This window comes from Brachypodium distachyon, chromosome 1 (genome assembly GCF_000005505.3).
Source record: "Brachypodium distachyon strain Bd21 chromosome 1, Brachypodium_distachyon_v3.0, whole genome shotgun sequence".
NCBI classification, from domain to species: Eukaryota; Viridiplantae; Streptophyta; class Magnoliopsida; order Poales; family Poaceae; genus Brachypodium; species Brachypodium distachyon.
In genome coordinates, this window is record NC_016131.3 from 24,093,051 (window position 1) to 24,100,548 (window position 7,498).

Here is a 7,498-nt window from a genome sequence, read left to right on the forward strand (position 1 = left end):
TGAAATAGAACAAAGGTCTATCTTTTTGATCAGAGGTTGAATCGATCATATACAGAAGATTCCTTAAATTGGCTGTAACTGGGAATCCTGTCAAAGTTTGGAATCTCATATCTCATAGGTATTGCAGAGCTATGGCTTGATTATAAGCTTTACCAACTGCCATGAGGTGTTGGGACATCCTGTAATATGAGCTGCTCTTGTTGAAAGCGGGTGCTTTAAGTGTTCTGTTTTCAGCTGTACTCTTTAAGTAGGAAAAAAAGGCAAGTGCTTTAAGTGTTCTGCTTGGGCTGGCTTGGGCGCGCGCGGGGGTGAGTCGGGCCGGTTCGGCCCAAGTTGGCCGGGCCGGTCCGTTCTCTCCTTTTTTTTTCCTTTTTTTTCCTTTTTCTTTTTCTGTTTTCCTTTACAGCTTTTGATTTTGAACTCCAAATCAAGCCAAATAAATTTCAGAAAATTTTTAAAATCATATCCTCAAATGCTTTAGCCTTTGGGACTTGATTTCCTTCAAAATTAATTATTTAAAAATAGTTTTGCTTGTATAGTTGCCTTTAGGGCTTTATAATTAATAAAACAAAATAGTTTTTCAACCCCAAATTGAATACTAAATATTATGAGGTAGCTCATTAATGCAATAAACCCTTTTTATGTTCAAAACCTTATTGGTTTGAAATTCCAATTTGCAAAAGGGAGGTGAAAGTCAATATTCAAATAAGGAAAGCTTTGAAAAAGAGATTTAAATTTTAAAACCAAGGATTTGAAAGTGGTTAAAACGCATAGGTGGCATGATGCTTATGAATGCAAAGGCATGATGAAAAGTTTGTAAAATTTGGGATGTTACAGGGAGCGAGGCAGATCGACATGTGGTCAGGTGCGACCATGCAACAGTGAGAGCGTCGTGATCGCCTCCCACCATCTTTAGTACTAGTTGCATTGCATTACCTGATCAGAAGTTTCACACGCATGTATATATAACAACAAATTAATGTACCACAAAGGAGTACATTACAATGGTCACGTACGTGACAAAATTACAACTAACAACGAGTACAGCTACAGCTTTATTGTTTGAGTACAGTTAAGTAAACCGATCGTCTAGAGGCTGAGGATAGCAGCAAAATCATCCGTCGCCATCGTTGTCGGACGATGCAGATCCATGGAGACGAGGGACAAACAACATGGCCGACTGTGGACGGGGCCATTCAAGTCGATACAAGAAGCCCCCTCCGATTGCAGGATGCGACGGCTGCTCTTCGACGGACATGCGAATCCAATCTGTATTAGCGCTCAAGAGAGAGGATATCCTGGGCGGCGATATATATAGACAGTTCACCCTCCCCAGCGGCAGTGCGTCGGCAGAGTCAACCTTAGATAATGGTTGAAAGAGTGAGCATGGATGGGTGTGCGAATCCATCTGGTTGTGTTACACTGAACAACTCTTCTTCACAAGAAGAATATTTTTCCATTTTTCTGATAGCTGTTGCTTGGATGTTGCAAGTTACCTTGGATAGCTATTTTTTGCTGGATATTTGATGTATCCTGGTTATGTTCGGGTGCCTGGTGATGCTGCTAGTTAGCAGTGCATTTATTTTGTAGTCTTTTTGGATGACATGACAGTATATGCATGGATACACTAGGTTGGATGCTGCTAATACCAGCAATGTTTTGACATTTTTTGGGTGAATTTTTTAAGTTGCAGCCTTAGATTATCAGCCTGTTGAATGCTGCCTAGTGGTGGAGTCTTGTTGAACAGTTTACTGCATATATGCCGAGTACTTCCTCTTATTTGAGTGCTGCCCAGAGAAAAAACAAACGTGCTCTGCTATACATACGAGAAAATCTGTCCGACGGCTGTCTGACGAACTGCTTGCACCGTCCGATTCAATTCGCCAGCACTGTGTATGTGTGCCCATTCAATCGAAGCATCGGACGCACCTTTTAAACCCATCAACCCATCCGACACAACCCGACCCAACCCATCCACCTAATTATCAGCCTGCTAACTCATACAAAAAACAGTCGCCTGGTTTTGGTTCTGAATTCAGGCGCCTAGTTTTAGTTCTGAATTCAGGCGCCTGGTTTGTGTTAGTAAACCAGTCAACCACGTTTTTCACAGAGAAACAGTAGTAACCCACAAAACCAACAATGGATCAGAACACAGCTGTATCTCACAACCACCATTCCAACAAAAGAGCAAAACACAGAAGAAAGCATCAGCAGTATAACTAAAAGGCATTAGGCCAGCTAGGAAGTAGCAGTAGCATCAGCATAATAAAGTACATAACTAGAAAGTGCACTATACAAACCAGCCATGCTGGAGTGGAAGAAAAATCCATATACAATATGATGGGGGTTTATACTTAACAACAATATACAATTACAGTTGCTGGGAGTGGAACAAAAATCAATTGCGGTGATGCCATGCTGGGATTGCACTATACAAAAAAACTGCAATTACAGTAGCACAAAAGTGCCATTACAGTAGAAGCAGCCTATATTGAAATATCGTCGAGCTGGAATTGCAATTAGAAAGTATGTGCAATTATAGTTGCAAGTACAAATTAAAAAGAATGAAAAATTGAATGAAAACAAGTAGAGGAGGCGGTGCAATTGCAACTTGGCAACATTGTGATTGCAGCGATATCATAGTGCAAAACTTCTACAGGAGAATGCAATTTAAAATACACAATTTAAAAATAGACAAAGCATTCTATAAAGAAGACTAGGATTTCAACGATGCTAAAAGGGTGCAAAAACAAGCACTCCATTAAGCACAGATTTCGTAATGGCTAATGAATATCAGGCAATTAAATTAAAATTTGCAAAACAAAAATGGCTAAAGCTAGGATTGCAATTCAATAGATTCAATAATTTAGAAAAGCAAAAATCAACCTCTAGAAGCCTATTATCTAAAAATTGCATTTTGACATAGCTACTGTTGCACCACAAAAAAAAGGTGCAATTTCATTTGTAAAATAGTGCAATTTTAAAACAGATTCCTGAAAAAGAAAGAAGTACTGAACATTAGCTTATCTTGCTTCTCTCGACCAATTGAAGGGGGCCTGAGAACATTCATCTTGAAAAAATTATGAGGCAAAGATTATATGAAAAACGAATAATGAGTAAAATGAAGATAACGATGCAAATTATTGAAAGTATAACCAGGGTCAAGATTTTGAGCGGACACACCAAATTTGGGAGTGCCTTGCATATGTCCTGAAAACCCACATTGCCTAGGAATAATTAAAAAAAAGGGTGCAGTGGCTGAACAATTATAACCAGGGGCTTCAGGTTGAGTGCTTGAATCTGTATCAGAACCATCCCTGTAGCATGTGTCTGCATGTTTGCTACAAGATGCCTGCATAAATGAGCCAACAAAAATAATGGAATAGTATCAAAAGATAAGATTTTCGACTACAGAATTAAAGAAAGCATTAAACCAAGTATTAGGCAAAAAAATTAAATATGTGGACAACATAAAAAGAATAAGATAAGGCACGACAAAACACAAAAATTCCTAAACATAAATTCAGAGAGTTGTTCTAAGTTCATCAAACATTCAGATCCAAAACTATTGTATGTTCAAAACAGCTAAATCTTCATATTTCATCATCTTGTAGTGCAAAAAATTAGATACACTCTGAGGTTCAAAAACCTGTCCCAAAAAATGTAAATTGGAACTGCAATTAGGTACAATTAGAATTGCAAAAGTTATAGTGCAATCAAATTAAAAAGGCAGTGCAATTGGGGAATTGCATATGATCATGAAACTTGAAATTGCAGTTGTAATTAGGTACACAATTGGAATTGCAGAAGTTGAGTAGTGCAAATAATGGCAGTGCAATTGGAAAAGTACATATGAACATGAGATTTGAAATTGCGAATAAACAAGTAAATTGCAAATTGTTATGTTCAAAACCTCATCATGGAATATTAAGTTGTGAAAAGGATTTAAAATGCAGTCTCAGAAAAAGATAGAGGTACAGAGAGACTAACAGCAAGTTATGTCCACCGGAAGAAGCGGCAAACTCCACTGTTGACAATAATAGAAGGAAACCGCCTCTGCTGTTTTCACCTTGACAATAATAGAAGGAAAATGCCAGCCGACGAGAACAGATGCCAAAATCGCCTCACCTCTCGTCTCAGGAAACCAAAAAAGAGCAGTGAAAACGCGAGCAAACGAACCACAGTAACCACTGGAGAGCACTAGAACAAGAGGGGGGGCTCACTCTCACTCTCCACCTCACCCTCTCAAGAGTGTACAACAATAAAGGTCACAGCCCAACAAAAAGGCATCCGGGTCATTGCCAAAAAAGAAAAAGAAAAAGAAAAAAGCCCACCAAAAAATCACGGATCTTGATGCATGCATCAAATGGCGTACAAATCGACTGTTCATGTTATAAAAACATGTTACTGTGCTATAGAAAAACCATCTCTTTTTTGCTATAACAAAATAATTCTGCTCCTGCAACAAAAAAGACCAAAAAAATCCCAGAAATTAATGGACTTTGACCCAGGATATCTAAAAACACAAGATAACTTCTACACTACAGTTTCACCTGTCTAAAATAGTTTTCGGACAACTCTCAGAAATCGGTGCCAAGTCCTATAGCCCCAAACAGAAGAAACATCATTTTTTCAAACACAAGTAGATTACCACTCCTATAAAATATGACCCCAAAAGACCTGAATCGAGCCAATGCAGAAATAGTATAATATGTGCAAATCCACAAGGATATAGAATAACAAAACCTTATTAAGGAACTATTAAGCAAAACGAAATCAATGTTATAGCTGCTCCACTTACAGCCTTAACTATATTGATGTTAAAGTGGATTGTTTGAATGCAAATGTCACAACTAGTAACATAGCTATTAGTAAAGAGAAGAAACGGAAGGGGGCAATTTCTTGAACCAGCGAAAACCAAGACTGAACTATTAAGAGAGTATTGGTGTTACAGAAGTGAGAGCTTGCTTCTTGAAACCGAAATGAAGGAATACAAGTCTTATTAATTAAGATAAATCAGTTCAAATGCATGCATAGGCGATACAAAATTACTAGACTAAATGAACAGGTGCTCCTTTGATCCGTAGCTTATCGGAAAGCTGTACAGCAAGCAGATATTGAAATGAACATCTTAAAGCAGCAAGCACACATTAAACCACTTAAATCAGCTTATGGATCAAAAAACCCTCTTGCCTATGCCGTCTTCGCCTCGCAACACCTGAGCTGGGAGAGAAAACAAAAGCAAAAAAATCAGCGGCAAGAAAGTACGAGCAAACACTGATTGCGGTAAAACGCCGGCGAACTCACCAGAAGACGGCGGAAGCAGACTCCATCGCCGACAAGCAAAAACAAATCGTGTCTCGTTTGCCTATCCCCTGACCCTCTCGAGACCTCTGTGGTCAACATCGGAGCAACTGGACAAAAGTGTCCGAGTCAAAGTGCAATTACATCTTGATTACATTATGTGTGCATTAGTAGAACAGTGCAAAAACATATACTTGGAAGTGCAGTTTTGCTGAATGCAAAGTTCATAGAAAAACTGCACTGTCGTTAATTATTAGAAATGAAAAAATCAAAGTACAATTGCATCTTTATTATATTCTGTTTTCATTTCTAGAACAGTGCGAATATATATACTAGGAAGCAATTTGCAGAATGCAAATTTCATATGCAGTAAAGTTCATAAAAATGCACGGTCATTAATCATATATTTCTAATGAAAATGCAGAGTTTCCATAGAAGGAAGTGCATTTGCATCTAAACAAACATTTTTTATTGAATTTAAATGAAAGTGCAAAATCTTGTACTGAATAGTGCAATTTGCATTTCCTGCAATTTTATTACTAACAGTCGGAAACCTTTGTACTTGAGTACAGCACTGGCTAATGGTGATAAGCATACAGTGCAATATAACAGAATAAACTATGAACTGAAATCAACATAGAAACTAGTCGTACATTTAGTTAGTGTCCATGACCACAGAGTCTTCAACAGAACCATACCAGAGGACCGACTTCAAAAGCTAACCATCCCTGAGCATGCCTTCTAGAAAGCTCTCTCCTAAACACACAGGAAACGACAACAAGTTAGTGACAAGAAGTCAGTGAGGTTATTTGCAAGAGCCAACACCTAAATCTAATACCAAAAATATCTATATACAAGACAAAAGGAAGTGAAGCAATACCAAAATAAGAGATAAGTGTAAGGGTCGTGGTCATAATGGCAATGTGACCAATGGAAGGGGTTATGAAGTATAAACCAAGCCTTGGTCAACATCCATTTTTACTTTTTAGTTAAATAGGAGACTTACACACTTGTAACAGAACTAACCTTGTTCAATGTCATGTCTGGATCAAAGCCCAAATGATGTTCAGAGAATGATTAAAAAATTTGACAATTTTCAATTCCCGTGTCGCTACGAAATGGGGGTTATTTCTGAAAGCACAACTCGTGCAGATAATTTAGCAATAGGAAATAAAAACACTGCACCAAGCACTCAAAATAAACTGAGTAGAGGTAGGGTCATTGGACCTGGAAGCCAAAAACTTACTATCCAGTGTCCACATTGGGGTACATGGTAAATCATCTCCAGGAGCCATTGCTAGCGATAAATCATCATAAATTCACAATAACAGCACGAACAGATCAAACGCGCCCATTACCCTCAAAAAGCACGAGGAGGTGGCACTCAACGGGCATGAGCAGATCACGACACAGACGAAAAGATCGCCTCGCCTCTACTTCCATCGCGAGCCACATCATCCACTAAATCAGAGGCCAAAAAGTATGAAAAAACGAACTAACACAAGCATTTCTGCCGTAGAAACTGACCACACGGAGCGGCCAACCTCGCCGCCGATGAGCACAGATGCAAAAATCGCCCCTCAGTTAGCCTCAGGCAGCAAAAATCAGCGGCAAAATAGGAAAAATTCAGCAGCAAAACAGCGCAAAAGCGAACCACGGTCGCCATCAAAGAACACCAGAAACGAAGAGGGACTGTGGGAGCTCACCGGAAGGGGGACTGGAGGTCCTCGGGGACAGCAGCGGCGGATGGGCCCCGGCGAAGCCCACCGAGGGCATCAGCGTGGTCAACGTGGTGCAGGTGCTGAGCAACGGCTCGCGATGCACCAGATTTCGAGGAAGCCCACGCACAGGCACTCGCTCGCCTTCTTCCTCACTATCCACGGGGATAGGGTTGAGGCTCTGACGGAGTTTGCCGGCGGGATCCGAGGTGCTCCTTCCGCCACCAACCTCCCCCGTCCCATTCCCGCCCCGCCCCCTCCAGCCTCCAGGTCTCTCGCTGGGGAGCAGAGGTGCAACACGGTCACCCCTTCTTTAACCTGCTCGCTATTCAAACCAATGAACTAGTTTTTTAAAAGTTATATTATTTTAAAATTTTAGTATATTTGGTTGAATTAAAAAGGTTAAGAGGATAATCTGAGAGCCACAAAGTTGCAGCTCTAGTAAAATGCACGCGCGATCCCTTAACTTGAAAAAC

General features: G+C 39.9%; 1 long non-coding RNA gene across 4 annotated transcripts; it reads right to left on the reverse strand.

Moving 5' to 3' along the window:
• Positions 1 to 2,259: 2,259 nt before the first annotated feature.
• LOC104584827 lies at positions 2,260 to 7,239 on the reverse strand. Of its 4 annotated transcripts, XR_002961536.1 has the most exons (6): positions 7,011 to 7,239; positions 6,331 to 6,893; positions 6,003 to 6,060; positions 5,308 to 5,414; positions 3,991 to 5,223; positions 2,260 to 3,352 (listed from the first exon to the last, which is right to left on the reverse strand). It is a non-coding gene; the product is annotated as an uncharacterized LOC104584827 (long non-coding RNA). The 4 variants fall into 4 exon arrangements; XR_002961537.1 differs by having other exon boundaries at positions 3,991 to 5,218; positions 6,331 to 7,239; XR_001406919.2 differs by having other exon boundaries at positions 6,331 to 7,239.
• Between the last annotated feature and the right edge of the window lie 259 nt (positions 7,240 to 7,498).